Source organism: Oryctolagus cuniculus, chromosome 12 (genome assembly GCF_051225735.1).
Source record: "Oryctolagus cuniculus isolate XC-2025 breed Fujian yellow rabbit chromosome 12, ASM5122573v1, whole genome shotgun sequence".
Classification (NCBI taxonomy): domain Eukaryota; kingdom Metazoa; phylum Chordata; class Mammalia; order Lagomorpha; family Leporidae; genus Oryctolagus; species Oryctolagus cuniculus.
In genome coordinates, this window is record NC_142878.1 from 104,789,362 (window position 1) to 104,807,057 (window position 17,696).

A 17,696-nucleotide genomic window follows, 5' to 3' on the forward strand; every position below is an offset into this window, starting at 1 on the left:
AGCAAAGGTGAGAGTAGCGGGCAGGTGCTCAGAATGTATACAGCAGGAAGAAAGAAAGTGGAGTTGGCCGGTGCTGCGGCTCACTAGGCTAATCCTCCGCCTAGCGGCGCCAGCACACCGGGTTCTAGTCCCGGTCTGGGCGCTGGATTCTGTCCCGGTTGCCCCTCTTCCAGGCCAGCTCTCTGCTGTGGCCCGGGAGTGCAGTGGAGGATGGCCCAGGTGCTTGGGCCCTGCACCCCATGGGAGACCAGGAGGAAGCACCTGGCTCCTGGCTTCGGATCAGCGCGGTGTGCTGGCCGCAGCGCGCCCGGCCGCGGCGGCCATTGGAGGGTGAACCAACGGAAAAGGAAGACCTTTCTCTGTGTCTCTCTCTCTCACTGTCCACTCTGCCTGTCAAAAAAAAAAAAAATAAATAAATAAATAAAAGAAAGTGGAGTAAAGTATTTAAAATATGGGGGGCACCAACCTGGGACACTGTACCCTGTGAACTGATCTCAAAAGTGACCAGGAAATACTTTCTCAGCAAAAAAAAGGGGGGGGATTTGTTGTCAGCACACATTTTTTTTGCAAGAAATCTTTTTTTTTAAGATTTATTTATTTATTTGAAAGAGTTACACAGAGGCCGGTGCTGCAGCTCACTTGGCTAATCCTCCGCCTTCGGCGCTGGTACCCCGGGTTCTAGTCCCAGTTGGGGTGCCGGATTCTGTCCCGGTTGCCCCTCTTCCAGTCCAGCTCTCTGCTGTGGCCTGGGAGTGCAGTGGAGGATGGCCCAAGTGGTTGGGCCCTGCAATCGCATGGGAGACCAGGAGGAAGCACCTGGCTCCTGGCTTCGGATCAGCGCAGCACACCAGCCGTGGCGGCCATTTGCGGGGTGAACCAACCAAAAGGAAGACCTTTCTCTCTCTCTCTCTCTCTCTCTCTCTCTCTCACTGTCTAACTCTGCCTGTCAAAAAAAAAAAAAAAAAAAAAAAAGAGTTACACAGAGAGAGAAGGAGAGGCAGAGAGAGAGAGAGAGAGAGAGAGAGAGAGAATCTTCCATTGGCTTGTTCACTCCCCAGTTGGCCACAATGGCAGGAGCTACACTGATCCAAAGCCAGGAGCCAGGAGCCTTCTCTGGGTCTCCCATGCGTGTGCAGGGGCCCAAGCACTTGGGCCATCTTCCACCGCTTTCCCAGGCCACAGCAGAGAGCTGAATCAGAAATGAGGCAGCCAAGATGCAAACCAGTGCCCATATGGGATTCTGGCACTACAGGTGACGGCTATACCCACTACGCCACAGCACTGGCCCCCTGCAAGAAATTTTAAAAGATGTTTTTCAAAGAAAAAGGTAGATAAAACCCTTGCATGTACTTAAAAAAAAGAACATGGGGCCAGCATTGTGGTTAGGGTCCCATTTGAGTGCTGGTTCATGTCCTGGCTGCTCCACTTCCTATCAACCTCCCTTCTAATGGCCTGAGAATGCAGTGGAAGATGGCCCAAGTGCTTGGGACCCTACACCCAGGTGGGAGACCCAGAGGAAGCTCCTGGCTCCTGGCTTTGTCCTGGCCTAGCCTTGGCCATTGTAGCCATTTGGAGAGTAAGCCAGGGGATAGAAAATCTCTCTCTCTCTCTCTCTCTCTCTCTCTCTCTCTCCCCCCCTCTCTCTTTCTCTGCCTCTCCAACTCTGCCTTTCAAATAAATAAATCTTTAAAAGAAAAAAGCATCAAAGAGCAAATAAGAAGGTAAAAAGAAAGCTTTTATTTTTCTAAAAAATTATTTATTTGAAAGGCCAAGAAAGAGAGAGAGATCTTCCATCCACTGGTTTACTCCCCAAATGTCTGCAATATCGAGGGTTGGGCCGGGACAAAGCCAGGAGCCCAGAACTCAGTCTGGGTCTCCCACATGGGTAGCAGGGACCCTAGTACCTGGGTCATCATCTGCCTCTCAGGATATGCATCAGCAGAAAGCTGGATCAGAAGCAGAGCAGCCAGGACTTGAACTGGGCCCTCCAGCACGAACTGTGGGTGTCCCACGTGGAGACTTGACTGCCACCCCAAATGCCTACCCCTATTTGGATGGATCTTGTTCCTCATTGATCCATCAGTTAACAGTTTGTTCAAAAAATAGTAATAACGATGTATTCAATTACAGATACATGTATATATATTTAAGTACAAGCATACATAAAATGAAATAAATGACAACAGCGATAGGTGGGACAAGAGGGAGAAATTAGGGATATTTTGTGATGTGCTATTTGTACTGTCTATGCAGCTAGCTATGTGCTGTTGGTTCAGAGTGGGTTTGTATAAATTATATGATTCTGTTTTCTCTCCTTTCTTAAAATATTTGTTATAGTTCTTTTTAAAATTCTTTTTTAAAAAATATTTATTATTTATTTGAAAGTCAGTGTTGGGACTAGCACTATGGCATGGTGGGTAAAGCTGCCGCCTGCAGTGCCAGTATCCCATATAGGCACTGGTTCGAGTCCCAGCTGTTCCAGTTCTGATCCAGCTCTCTGCTATGGCCTGGGAAAGCAGTGGAAGATGGTCCAAGTGCTTGGGCCCCTGCACCCATGTTTGAAACCTGGAAGAAGCTCCTGGCTCCTGGCTGCTGGCTTCGGATCGGCGCAGCTCCAGCCATTGCGGCCAACTGGAGAGTGAACCAGTGGATGGAAGACCTCTCTCTCTCTCTCTCTCTCTCTGCCTCTCCTTCTCTCACAGTGTAACTCTTTCAAATAAATAAATAAATCTTTTTAAACAAGAAACAAAGATAGAAAGTCAGTGTTACCGAGAGAGGGAGAGGCAGAGAGAGATCTTCCATCCACTGGTTCATTTCCCAAATGACTGCAACAGCCAGGGCTGGGGCAGGCAGAAACCAGGAGCTTCATCCCGAATCCCCTGTGGCTACAGGGGCCCAAGCACTTGGGCCATCCTCTTCTTGTCCCAGGTGCATTGGCAGGGAACTGGATTGGAAGTGGAGCAGCCAGGACTGGAATCAGCACTCGAATGGGATGCCGGTGTAACAAGCATCAGCTTTACCTGCTGTGCCACAATGCTGGGCCCCCTTTTTATTTTTAAGATTTTATTTATTAATTTGAGAAGTAGGTTACAGAGAGAGACAGAGAGACAGAGAGAAAGGTCTCCCATCACTTGTTCACTCCCCAGATGGTCGCAATGGCAGGAGCTGAGCTGATCCGAAGCCAGGAGCCAGAAGCCTCCTCCCGGTCTCCCACGTGGGTGCAGGGGCCCATATGGGATGCCGGAGCTTCAGGCCAGGGCGTTAACCCACTGTGCCACAGCGCCAGCCACCTAACAACCTCTTTCTTAACTGTTGTCTTCAGACCACTGACTTTTAAAATGATTATTGCTCTAGTTGAATAAATATCTACCATAGTTGTCAGAGTTTTCTGTTTGTTGCCCTTGTTTTTTGTTCCTATTTTGTCTTTCACTTTCTTAGATACTAGCAGTGGATGAATGGAATTTGAAATAAAAAAATACATAATACCATTTACATTAATTAATACTCTCAAAAATGAAGTACTGTTGTATAATTCTTTCAAAAGTTCTTCAAGATGTATATGAGGAAAACTATAAACTTATGAAAGAAATCATAGTAGAACCAAAGAAATAGCCCATGTTCAGTGATAGGAAGACTCAGTTATTGTCATGATACCAGTTCTTCCCAACTTGATCTAGAGTTAAAATCCCAGTCAAAATTCCCATAGATTATTTTCTGGATTATGACAAACTGGATCTAAAGTCTGTATGGAGAGACCCAGAATACCAACATGATACTGAAGAAAAACAAAGTCAGAGAACTAACACTACCCAACTTCCAGACAAAACTGTAGTAATCAAGATCAAGGCATTGATGGAAGGCAAATAGATCAATGGAACCAAATAGAGTCCAGAAATAAACTCACATAAACCCAGTCGACCAACTTTTAACATAGAAGTAAAGTAACACAATGGAGCAAAAGCTGTCATTTTAAGAAGTAGTGCTGGGGTCAGCACTGTGGTGCAGCGGGCTAAACCACTGCCCAGAGCAGCCACTGGCATCCTGTATCGGAGTTCTGGTTCATGTCCTGTTACTTGGCTTTAGATCCAGCTCCCTGCTGATGCGCCTGGAAAAGCAATGGGAGATGTCCCAAGTACATGGGCCCCTGTAACCCATGTGAGAGACCTGGATGGAGCTCCAGGCTCCTGGGTTTGGCCTGGCTTAGCCCTCTGCTAGTGCAGCCATTTTGGGAGTGAACCAGGAAAAGGAAAATCTCTCTTTCTCTCTCTCTCTCTCTCCCTCTCTCTTTCTCTCTGTCTCTCCCTCTCTGTAACTCTGTCTTTCAAATAACTAAATAAATCTTAAAAAAAAAAAAAAAGAGATACCACTACACATCTATTAGAGTGCCTCAAATCCAAAACCCAAAACACTGACAACAAACACCGTTGCGAACGTGGAGCCCAGGAACTCTCATTTTTATTGGGGTGCACAATGGTGCCACCACTTGGGGAGAGATCCTGACACTTTCTTACACAGTTCCACATAGACTTGTGCGATGCATCAGTCACGCTGCTAGATGCTTGCTCAAATGAGTTCAAAACTGTGCCTGCACAAAAACCTACACATGAATGCTTAGAGTGGATGTGTTCATAACTGCAGGAACTTGGAAGTAATCGAGATACTCTTCCGTAGGTGAGTGGCTACATAAACCAGTACATCTAGACAATTTGACATAACAGCGGTACAAAGAAATGATCTGTTAGGCCACAAAATAGACAAGGAGGAACCTTGACCATTACTAACTGAAAGAAGTCCAGTTGAAAGGGCTGCAACCTATGCTTCCAATTCTGTGACCTTCTGGACAGGGCAACGCCATGGTGATGGTGAACAGACTGGTGGATGCAGGGGGTTGGCGGAGGGAGGGCGGAGCAGAAAGGAGGGAGTGGGCGGAGCACAGAGGGTCTTCAGGGCCGTCAGTCAGCCCACACTGCAGGATCCCATTCTGGTCGCTGCGTGTTACTACAGGGTCGTCGGAACTCAAGGCCAAACGTGAACTTCATGTCAGCCACAGACCTTGGGTGATGAATGGGATGTCAGGGCAGACTCATTGATGATGGTGAAGGTACTGTATTGCTGTGGCCTGGGTCGGGGTGGGGGAGGCTGTGCATGGGTGGGGACGCGGGGTGGTCTGCAGGTCTCTGCACCTTCTCGATTTTGGTGTGAACTGAAAACTGCTCTTCACAGATGTGCGTTCAAAATAGGAACAGCTGGCTCCCTGTCTTGCCCCCAGCTACCCTATCCTCTGCCACCCCAGGCATAAAGAACCACTTTTTTCTAGGGCTAAAGAAACAGGCTGGCTGTTTTTGTTTGTTTTTAAAGATGCTTATTTGAAAGTCAGAGTTACAGAGAAGGAGAGACGGGGGGAGAGAGAGAAAGAGAGAAATCTTTTTTTTTTTTTTTTGACAGGCAGAGTGGACAGTGAGAGAGAGAGACAGAAGGTCTTCCTTTTGCCGTTGGTTCACCCTCCAATGGCCGCCACGGCCGGCACACCGCGCTGATCCGAAGGCAGGAGCCAGGTGCTTCTCCTGGTCTCCCATGGGGTGCAGGGCCCAAGCACTTGGGCCATCCTGCACTGCACTCCCTGGCCACAGCAGAGAGCTGGCCTGGAAGAGGAGCAACCAGGATAGAATCCGGCACCCTGACCGGGACTAGAACCTGGGGTGCAGGCGCCGCTAGGTGGAGGATTAGCCTAGTGAGCCGCGGCACTGGCTAAGAAAGAATCTTCTATCCTCTGGCTGCAATGGCCAGAGCTGGGCCAGGCCGGAGCCAGGAGCCAGGAGCTTCTTCCACTTGGGCCATCCTCTCCTGCTTTGCCAGGTGCATTAGCAGGGAGCTGGATCGGAAGTGGAGCATCCGGGACACAAACTGGCGCCCACATGGGATGCCTGCGACACAGGTGGCAGCTTTACCGACTACACCACAGCACCGTACCTGACTGGTTATTTTTTTTACATCAATTTTACTGAAGCAAAATTTACATACAATAAAGTATACCCATTTTAAGTGTGCATTTGATGTGGAGGGGTTTTTTGTTTCCAGTCTAGTGAGTTTTACAAGCGTGAACCCCATTGTGTGACCACAAGCCAGCACAATCAAGACACAAATATTTCCATCCCCTCAAAAAATCTCTCAGGTCCCAGTGCAGTCAGTTTCCATACCCCAGCCCCGGGAGACCACTGATTTGCTTTCTCTGCTGTCATGAGATTAGTTTTTTCCCTTTGTAAATTACATATAAACAGAATTACATGGTACCGAATTATCTGCGCCCCTGACTCCTTTTACTTCACATGAGATTTTTAACATCTCATCCACGTTGTTGCCCATGTTGGTAACGCGTTCCCTCTTACTGTTGCATGGGTGGATTAGCATTTTGTTCACCTGGTCCCACCTCAGTGGGCATTTGACTTGCTTCCAGCTTCGAGTTATTGTGAATAAAGTTGCTACGAAAATTTGAGGACACTTCCTTGTGTAGACCTACTTTTATTTCCTTTTTTAAAAAGGATTTACTTATGAATGTATTTGAAAGGTAGAGCAGCAGAGAGACAGGGGGAAGAGAAAGTGTTAGGAAAAGAGTTGCAGATTGGCGCTGCCTCACTCGGGGCACCAAAATGTTAGGAAAAGAGGCGCAGAATAGAGAGGAGGCAGTGTACGAATTTACAGCCAGACCGAGTTTACTCAGAGAAAATAAGTCCGCAGACGTGGGTGACCAACCACCCACGTGCCCATGATGGAACAGGTGGCAGAAGGCCCCTGTCGCTCCCCCTCTTCGTGGAGGAGCAACACAGGACCCTGCGCTGTTCTTTCGTCTGCTCGGCCCTCCCCGGGTTTGCTGCTGGTTCTTCCCGGGTTGGCTACTATCCCTTCCACCTCCGTGGAAGGGCAGTTCCCCCTGGCCACATTCCCCACTTCCGCAGGGGAGCGGCACACCGCCGGCCGGCTCTTCTCGGGGGCTGCACAGGTGTTCCCTTAGATGTTCCCCTTAGATGTTCCTGGTGCACGCCGTCTCTCTCCTCCTTTATAGTCCTCCTCCGCCAATCCTAACTCGGCTGCCCACACGCCGAGTACGCTGCTCTCCTCCAATCAGGAGTAGGTCCTACAGTTTATTGGTTGAACTGGAGGCAGCTGCGTAGAAGCTGTTTTCTCCTCTCCCAGCGCCATATTGCGGGAGAGCAGATGCACAGAACAAGTCCTAATTCCAGTAACAATATAGTCCGAGTTGCTCCCCACAGTGGGAGAGCAGATGCATAGAATAAGTCTTAATTCCAGTAACAGTATAGTCCGAGTTGCTCCCCACAGGCCCCGACCCCAGAGGCTGGGCCTTTTTATATTTTAGGAGGGCTGGGATGGGGGTGGGGTACGGGGCAGCAGGTGGAGGGGAATTCCGGAAACTGGGCGGGGCCTTGGGAACCTGGAAGAGAATGCAAGGTGGGGTATGAAGATAATAGGGTGTGAAACCCAACTGAGATCCAAGGGCACGGAATACATTCCAGTGTTTATCTGTCCTTTGGGCAACCAGCAGGAAGGGCTGAGGCTTTTGTCTCTGTTCCATCAGAAAGAGAGAGAGAGAAAGAAAGAGATCTTCCATGATTCCCTCCCCAAATGGCCGCAGCAGCCAGGGCTGGGCCAGGTTAAAGCCAGGAGCCTGGACCTCCATCCTGGTCCATCACATGTGTGGCAAGAGCTCCAGTACTTGGGCCGTCTCAGGCTGCCTTCCCAGGTGCACTGGTGGGAAGCTGGATTGGAAGTGGAGCAGCCGGGACTGGAAACTATGGGATGCCAGCATTGCAGGTGCTGGCTTAACCGGTTGTGCTGCAATACCAGCTGACATTTTTCATTTGTCTCCAGGGGAATAGTGGCAGTGGAGTTGTGAGATTGTAGGCTAAGTTCATGTTTAATTTCATAAGGAACTGCCAGGGCTGGGCGTTCTGTGTAGTGACTAAGTTGCTGCTTGCATGCCTGTATCGCATATCAGAGTGCCTGGTCCTGTCTCCGCTGCCAGTGTCTGGGAGGCAGCAGATAATGGCTCAAGTCCTTGGGTCCCTGCCACCCAGCTGGGAAACCTAGATTGAGCTCTGTCTCTTGGCTTCATTCAGGCTGGTCCAGCCCTGACTCTTGTGGGCATTTGGGAAGTGAACCAGAGAACGGAAAATCTCTGTGTCTCTCCGTGCCTTTCAAATCAATGAAAACAAGCAGATAAATGACACTTTGAGAACTGCTGGACTCTCCAAAGCGACGGCAGTGCGCAAGGTTCCCGGTAGCTTCTCCACGTGGCCTTAATTTACATTTCCATGACGAGGTTGAGCCCTGTTCATTTGCTTATTTCCCATTTATGTATCTATTGTGAGTACCTGCTTAACCCTCTACCCATTTTTAAAAGCTGGGTTGTCTGTCTCCTGAGTTACAGGAGTTTACTATGTAAGGGCAGGTAAGTCCATGGAAGATGAGTTAAAAGGTAAAATATTTTTGGTGTGAAAATATTGAACTCCATACATAGCTTTTCATTATCTGCACTTGCCCTCAGCGTGTCCAAGGTCCTTTGTGTATTCGGGACTCAAGTCCTTTGTCCGATGCCTGGTAATTTGTTTTTCTCTCTCGGTCTGTGGCTCATCTTCTCAATTTCTTAATAGCGCCCTTTGGAGTGTTTTAATTTTCATGGAGCCCAATCGATCAGTTTTGCCTTTCATAGTTTATGCACTGGGATGACTTTTTATTTTTATAAAGGGATCAGGCTCTTCCTAATAAGAACTCTTGGGTTATTATAAAATAAAATGAGAAAAGGAGGACGTTTAGTCTACAGAGGTAGAGAAATGTGGACGGGAATTTGACGGTTGCTGGGGAGGGAGGAAAATTAGCTGGCAGGTTCCAAAAACCAGGACCCTGAACGAAGCAGTGTTAGCAAATAGGCACTGGTAGTTACTGAGCGCCTACTGTGTTCCAAGCCCTACTGTAGGGTCTCCACATGTGTTAGTTCACGTTGTCTTCACACCACCCTGCGAACTAGGCATTGTCGATATCCGTATTGTACTGATAGGGAGCCTGAGGCACGGGTGATTACGTAACCTGGCCAAGGTCCCCTGACCAGGAGGTGGCTGAGCTGGGACTGGTCCCCACCCAACCATGTGGTTCCTGGCTCCGACCCCCTACGCTTTGCTGTGTGCGGTCCAGCAGGGCTGCCGCCTGTCAGTGTCTTTACCCTGCCGCTGCCGGGGTGCTGCTGGAGGGTCCTCCGTGTCTGCCCCGGAGCCCCACCCGGCTTCTGTGCCAGCAGTCCCTTCAGCCATCACTTGGGGGCGCCGAATTGAAAGCCAGCGTTCCGGGCACCCAACAACCGCGACTCATGCAGAATACAGGGTAGGGTGACAGAGGCCTGTCCCCCCGTCCATCCTTGCCAGGGAAGCCCTCTGTGCTGGACACTGCCCCTCTGTTTGCCTCCCCTCCAGCCTCTGGGGCCACCGTGGTCCACTGCTTGTCCCCCAGTCCTGGGGCCGAACGGCAGGAGCTCAGCACCCACCCCACCTCTTGCCCCTCACAGACTGAGGACAGGGAGGAGCCAGAGGACATCGGGGGCGGGGTCTCCACTTCCATTTCTGTAGGTTGGGCTGTGGTCATCTTCCTAGAGATGTCACGGGCTGTGGCCAGCACGGTGGCATAGTGGCTTAAGCCGCCGCCTGGGACACCAATTTCCCATTTGAGTGCCGGTTCAAGTCCTGGCTGCTCTACTTCCAATTTAGCTCCCTGTAAATGCGCCTGGGAAAGCAGCAGAAGGCCCGAGTGCGTGAGCCCCTGCCACCCACATGGGAGACTCAGCTGGACTTCTAGGCTCCTGGCTTTGGCCTGGCCCAGTCCTGGCTGTTGCAGGCATTTGGGGGAGTGGACCAGAAGTTGGAAGAGCACTATTCCTCTCTCCCTCCCTCTCTCTCTTCTTCTCTCTTAAAAAACAAAAACAAAACAAAACAAAAAACAAAAACAAAAAAACACATGTGAAAACCACACATGAGTGCATTCTAAAAGACCACTTGAAAAGACATCTTTCTTTCACATAATTTTTTTAAAGTAAATCGATGTTTATTTATTTTTAAAGATTTATTTATTTGAAAGTCAGAGTTACACAAAGCAGAGGCAGAGAGAGAGAGAGAGGTCTTCCATCTACTGGTTCACTCCCCAGTTGGCCGTAACGGCCTTAGCTGCACTGATCCGAAGCCAGGAGCCAGGAGCTTCTTCCCAGTCTCCCACATGGGTGCAGGGGCCCAAGGACTTGGGCCATCTTCTACTGCTTTCTCAGGCCACAGCAGAGAGCTGGATCAGAAGTGGAGCAGCTAAGACTTGAACCGGCGTCCATATGGGATTCAGGCAGCAGCTTCACCGGCCACGCCACAGCGCCAGCCCCTGACGATGACGATCTGTCTTCTTTATCCAGAATAGCTGTGTGGCCGGCACCACGGCTCACTAGGCTAATCCTCCGCCTAGCGGCGCCGGCACACCGGGTTCTAGTCCCGGTCGGGGCGCCGGATTCTGTCCCGGTTGCCCCTCTTCCAGGCCAGCTCTCTGCTGTGGCCCGGGAGTGCAGTAGAGGATGGCCCAGGTGCTTGGGCCCTGCACCCTCATGGGAGACCAGGAGAAGCACCTGGCTCCTGGCTCCTGCCATCGGATCAGCGCGGTGCGCCGGCCGCGGCGGCCATTGGAGGGTGAACCAACGGCAAAGGAAGACCTTTCTCTCTGTCTCTCTCTCTCACTGTCCACTCTGCCTGTCAAAAAAATAAAAATAAAACAACAAAACAAAACAGAATAGCTGTGTGTAGATTTGCAGCTACATGTTTGGCAATAATAGAGGACAGAGTGGACAATGGGATATGGAAAATCACATAATTAAATTATATTAAAGTACTGCTCTCTCCAAAGATTACAGGTTAAAAAAAAAAAAAAAAAGACTTCTAGGGGTCGATAGCTGGGACCCACAATACAGGGCTCGCAGTGAGAGAGAGGAGCAATTGGACCTTAATGAAGTCGGCTCTGAGGCTAAGGTGAAATTTTAATGGAACTCACCTTTAGTGAGGTTTCTTCTTTTTTAAATAAAGATTTATTTATTTTTTAAAAGGCAGAGTTACACAGAGAGAGGAGAGGCAGAAGGGGGGGGGTCTTCCATCCAATGGTTCACTCCACAATTGGCCGTAACGGCCAGAGCTGCACCGATCCGAAGCCAGGAGCCAGGAGCCAGGAGCTTCTTCCCGGTCTCCCACGCGGGTGCAGGGGCCCAAGCACTTGGGCCATCTTCTACTGCTTTCCCAGGCCACAGCAGAGAGCTGGACAGGAAGTGGAGCAGCCGGGACTAGAACCGGTGCCCATATGGGATGCGGGCACTGCAGGTCAGGGTGTTAACCCGCTGCGCCACAGCACCGGCCTCTGGTGAGGTTTCAATAAGACCCTCAGGCCAAGAGAATCCGTAGATTTTCAGAGGATTTATCCTTACTGGGAGATTTTTAACTCTCAAATGTGGACAGTGTCTTCCTCGTTTTGAGCCGCTCTATCCCTGACACCGTGATTATCCACGACAGAGCGTCATCCCGAGCCGGCTCTGCGTCTCTTTCCTAAACATCTTGCAAAGTGTGTGAGTGCATCGCATTAGCAAGGCCTGGCTTTCGAGCCGCAGTAACAGTCCCCTCTGTGTCTCCCTGTGACTCGATTGCTTCTGGAGTGATTGCCTCCAACGGAACGGACCAGGTCACCAGGGTCAAGAGCGGGCGATTCCACGTGCCCGCGGGGCAGCTGGTGCAGAAGCCCAAGAGGATGTGGCTAAGCAGTGGGCGTGGCGCCAGGCGTGAGCTGGCGTGCACAGGACCTCCCCATCCCCAGCGTCGCCACCCATCTCACTTGTGTCACACCAGTGTCATGGCTATCCCAGAGCGGGGGAGGGGGACAGAAGGGGCTGGCCGAAATATTAAGTGGACCTAAAACAGGAGGGCAGAGAATACCACGCGGCTGGAGTCTGCTGTTCAGTTCCTGTGTGAAGGGAGCACTTTTTTTTTTTTTTTTTGACAGGCAGAGTTAGACAATGAGAGAGAGAGAGAGAGAGAGAGAAAGGTCTTCCTTCCGCTGGTTCACCCTGCAAATGGCCGCCACGGCCGGTGCTGCACCGATCTGAAGCCAGGAGCCAGGTGCTTCCTCCTGGTCTCCCATGGGGTGCAGGACCCAAGCACTTGGGCCATCCTCCACTGCCTTCCCGGGCCACAGCAGAGAGCTGGACTGGAAGAGGAGCAGCCAGGACTAGAACCCGGTGCCCATATGGGATGCTGGTGCCGCAGGCGGAGGATTAACCAAGTGAGCCACGGCGCCGGCCCCAGAAAGGAACACTTTGTGTGAAATCAGGAGAGAAAGAGGCAGAGAGAGACAGTGGATGTTACCGTTTGCCCAGAAGCACCTGCAGGACACAGCGAGAGTTCACCAGGATGGAAAGCACCTGGCCAGGAGGAGACACCTGCCTGGGGGGTTAGGGGTCAGGCAGGCTGTGGGACAGAGACTCAGGCAAAGATCCAAGTCTCTGTGGCGTGGCGTCCAGCACCCAGCCTGCTTGTCTTGTGGGAGCCCCTCCGTGTTCCTGGGTCTCCCCCCAGCCTCCCTTGTCTTGGATTCCGGGGCAGAGAAGAGCCTGCAGGAAGGGCTCAGGGAGCCAGGGGCCCAGGACCAGAGGACAGCAGTGTACCCGGCCGGCACACGTGCACACGGACAAGTAGTGACCATAATCGGACTTCCTGCTCCCTCTGTGTGCTCACCCTCGTTAGCTCAGCTTCCAGCTAATTGGATGTTTGTTTACGTTTCGTTCTCTTACTCACCTAATGATGATGGAGAGGAAGATTCCAACATACCCAGCCATGCAGAACTGAGAGGAGAGGGGGCCACAGGCCCTTGGCACCCGCATGGGGCGTTGATGCTCCTTTTGATGCTGCCCCCCCTCCAAGCCTGCTTCTGCAGAAGCCCTGGAAACCGTCTGACTCCCTGCATTTTGAAGCCCCCGGGCCCTGCTCCCCAATTTCTGACTGTAATCGCTGCCTCTGCTTGCCACGCTTGGCCCAGCCTCAGGCATGGAGGGGAACGGAGTGGCAGAGCCAGTGAGGCCGTGATGGCGGCCCCAGCGGGCGCACCAGGCTGCACGAGGAGGTGGCGAGGAAGCCAGAGACTCGATCCAGAGCTTTCTGGATGGGGGAGGGAAGGAGGCGTTGGGCCTACTTGAGGACTTGCGTGTTGAGAACGTGCGTGGTGCGTATGTACCATCCTCTAACAGCGCCTCTGAACTCAAGTCCCACAGCCCTCCCACAGTAAACAAAGGAAATGCTTCCAGGGTATGGGGGGGGGGGAATAATGAGGTTGCTTCCAAAAGTTGGTGGAAAATGGAAATTTTTAAATTTATTCATTCTCATTTGAAAGCTAGAGAGACAGAGAGAGAAAGAGAGGGAGAGAGAGAAAGAGAGAGAGAGAGAGAGAACTTTCATCTGCCACTCAAATGCCAAAAAGAGCTGGAGCTGAGCCAGGCCAAAGCCAGAAGTCTGGAATTAATCTTGATCTCCAATGTGGGTGGCAGGGACCCAAGTACTTGGGTCATCAATAGGGGACCCAGGGTCACCAAGCTGTGTTTTAACCTCTGTACCAAATGTCCACCCCTTTTCATGGATTTTTTAAAAATTAATTAATTTATAGGAAAAGCAGAGTGACGGCGGAGGGGGTGGGGGGAGGAGAGAGAGAGAGAGAGAGAGACGGGGCGGGGGGATCTTCCATCCCCTGGGTCACTCCCACAAATGTGCACAACAGCCAGGACTGGTCCAAGCTGATGCCAGGAGCCAGAAACTCCACCCAAGTCTCCCACATGTGCGGCAGGAACCCAAGTACCTGGGCCGTCATTGCTGCCTCCCAGGCACACTGGCAGGAAGCTGGAATGGAAGTGGAGGAGCTGGGACTTGAACCTGCGCTCTAGGCATCACCTGCTTCACGAAGATGCCACCCCTCCCTGAGAGGTCTGAAGTCCCCTCTTCTAGTAGGGGAGAAAAGGACTCCTCTTCCACCTGCTGACTCCGTGCCCATGGGCACAACTTCTAGAATCAGCGGGGGTGACACTGTACACGGTCCTGAGCCTGGCCTGGGACTGCCCTTCTGAGTTCGTCTCCCACAGCGGACTTCTCTGCCGTGGCACTGCCTGGCGACCCTCCAAGTGGCCTCCACACCACCAGCAAGGCGGGGCCTCCTCTCTCCCGAGCTCTGTGTCCTATTTGTGAAAACCCTCGCCTCCCTTCTCTCCCTAGTCCAGTCCTAGAGGTTCTTGTTTTGTTCCGGGTAATTTTCAATCTGCTTTTTGTTTTTGGGGAGAAAGAAGAGAGACAAAGAACTCCCATTGCTGGTTCACTCCCCAAAAGCCTGGCACCCAGGAACTCAACGTGGGTTTCCCGTGTGGGTGGCAGGGGCCCAACTGCTTAACCCTTTACCTGCCGACTTCCAGGATTAGCAGGAGGCTGAAATGGGCAGCAGAGCTAGAACTTCCACGAGGCAGTCTGATACGGGATGTGGGCATCCAGGGGCGTCTTAACCCCCAACCCCACCCTGCTTCAAATGCCTGCTCCTCAAAAGTCTCTTTAAAAAACACTGGGAGGGGCCAGCGTCTAGGCGTAGCACGTAAAGCCACCATATGGGTGCCGGTTCGTGTCCGGCTGCGCCACTTCCCATCCAGCTTCCTGCTAATGGGCACCCTGGTTCAAGTCCTTGGGTCCCAGGCGGAAGAGCTGGATTGAGTTCCTAGCACTTGGCTTTAGAGCTGGGATGCGAGGATTTGAGGACTGAACCAGTGGGTGGGAGCGCTTCCTGACTCTCTCCGCTCTTTCTCTTTGCCTCTTTAAAGAAAACCACGTGGAGTGGAATTTCTGGGTCTTAGGCTGTGTGAGTTGCCCCTTCGGTCAACACAGCAACCCTGTGCATGAGCCGCTTCCACCCTCGCCAGCAGCTGGGAGAGCCGCAGCTGCTGTGACTGTGCGGGCCCTTGGTACTGTGGGGCTTGAACTTAGTCATTCTGGGGTGTGAGTGGGCCCAGTCTGCATTCCCCTGGGGACCGGCGAGTGAGCTAGCGGCCGTTTGGCATCCTTATTGAAGGTGCGTCCTCTTGTCTGCTGTGTTCTTCCCTAATTCTCCCCCCCCACACTTTTATATAATATGGAGGTGATGCTTTGCTTTGTATTACAAATATGAGGGAGTTGGCCGGCACCTTGGCTCACTAGGCTAATCCTCCACCTTGCAGCACCGGCACCCCGGGTTCTAGTCCCTGTCGGGGCGCCGGATTCTGTCCCGGTTGCTCCTCTTCCAGGCCAGCTCTCTGCTGTGGCCCGGGAGTGCAGTGGAGGATGGCCCAAGTGCTTGAGCCCTGCACCCCATGGGAGACCAGGAGGAAGCACCTGGCTCCTGGCTTGGGATCGGCACAGCACCAGCTGTAGCGGCCATTTGGAAGGTGAACCAACGGAAAAGGAAGACCTTTCTGTCTTTCTCTCTGTCTAACTCTGCCTGTCTAAAAAAAAAAAAAAATGAGGGGGCTTCCAAAATTCACAGAAAATGGACATTATCTTATTTTTCGATTCTCCCTCTCTCTCTCTTTGAGAGGCAATGAAAGACAGCTAGACACACAGAGAGAGCGCTACCTGCTGGTTTCCTTTAAAATGGCCGCCCCCACTGGGATAGGGCCAGGCTGGAGCGGAGGGCTGGGGACCCAGCTAGGTCTCCCCTGGAAGTGGCAGGAACTCAGCCACGTGAGTGATCGCCACCACCTCCCGGGTGTCCAACAGCAGGAAGCTGGAGTCAGGAGCAGAGCCAGAGCTCAACCCCAGGTGCTTTGATGAGGCACACGGTGTCCTAGTGAGTGTCCTAACCACAAGGTCAAGTGTCTTCTGCCCCGCTTATCTTCCTTATCATTTTTTAAACTTAATTAAATAATTTATTTATTTATTTATTTTTGACAGGCAGAGTGGACAGTGAGAGAGAAAGAGAGAGAAAGGTCTTCCTTTGCCATTGGTTCACCCTCCAATGGCCGCTGCGGCTGGCGCACCGCGCTGATCCGAAGGCAGGAGCCAGGTGCTTCTCCTGGTCTCCCATGGGGTGCAGGGCCCAAGCACCTGGGCCATCCTCCACTGCACTCCCTGGCCACAGCAGAGAGCTGGCCTGGAAGAGGGGCAACCGGGACAGAATCTGGCGCCCCGACCGGGACTAGAACCCAGTGTGCCGGCGCCGCAAGGCGGAGGATTAGCCTAGTGAGCCGCGGCGCTGGCCTTCCTTATCATTTAACTTCAACTTTTTGCAGCACCCCGACTCCCGGCCTCTTATACTACCACGGACAGGCTTGTTGTTCTCTTAACACCATCCTTCGATTCAGAGAAGTTTTTGGGGACCAGCGCTGTGGCGTAGTGGGCTAAGCCTCCACCTGCAGGGCCAGCATCCCATATGGGCTCTGGTTCTAGTCCCGGCTGCTCCACTTCTGATCCAGCTCTCTGTTGTGGCCTGGGAAAGCAGTGGAAGATGGCCCAAGTGCTTGGGCCCCTGCGCCCCTGGGCCCCTGGCTTCAAATCAGCCCAGTTCCAGCCGTTGTGGCCATCTGGGGAGTGAACCAACGGATGGAAGGCCTCTCTTTGTCACTCCCTCTCTCTGTAACTCTACCTCTCAAATAAATAAATAAATAAATAAATCTTTTCAAAGCAAAAGAGAGAAGTTTTCGATTGCTACATTGTCAGATCGATCGGTCTTTCCCTTGCTCTTGAATACTTAATGTCCTATTGAAGACACTTTCCCCGTGTGTGCATTCTTTTGTAGTTTGCAGTAGAAGCTTTCAAAGCCAGTTGACATGGAGACGTAACAGGCAGACAGCGTGTCGGGGGCCTGACGTTCAGGCGTGCAGCCCGGTGGACCTTCCCGCACCCACCACTCGAGGCGGACGGGTTTCGCCGTCATGCACACCCCACCCCCGACCACCACTGTCAGCGTCTCCGTCTCTCCTGTGGGTGGATATTTGGGTTCTTTCCGTTTGGGTCTCTCATGAGGAAGTTGCTATGAGCTTTCTTGTGCATGCCTTTTTTTTTTTTTTTTTTTTTAAGATTTATTTATTTGAAAGGCAGGGTTTCAGAGAGAGAGAGAGAGGTTTTCCATCTGCTGGTTCGCTCCCCAAATGGCCGCAACGGTCGGAGCTGCGCTGATCCAAAGCCAGGAGCCAGGAGCTTCTTCCCGGTCTCCCATGTGGGTGCAGGGGCCCAAGGACTTGGCCCACCTTCCACTGCTCTCCCAGGCCACAGCAGAGAGCTGGATTGGAAGAGCAGCAGCCAGGACATGAACCAGTGCCCATATGGGATGCCGGCACTGCAGGCAGTGACTTTACCCACTACACCATAGCGCCGGCCCCCTATTCATTCTTTTAATAGTGCCTTTTGATTAAAGAAGTTCACAGTTTTAATAAAGTAAAACTGATGGATTAATTTCTTTGTCAGTAGAGAAAGCTTTCATGCCCTGTTTCAGAATTATGTGTTTACTCTGAAGTAATGTGAATATTACTGCTTCATTGTTTTACCTTCATATTTAGGTCTATGATCCAGTTCAAATTATTATGTATTATGAAGAGATGCAGTTCCCCTTCGCCCATGTGCAACATC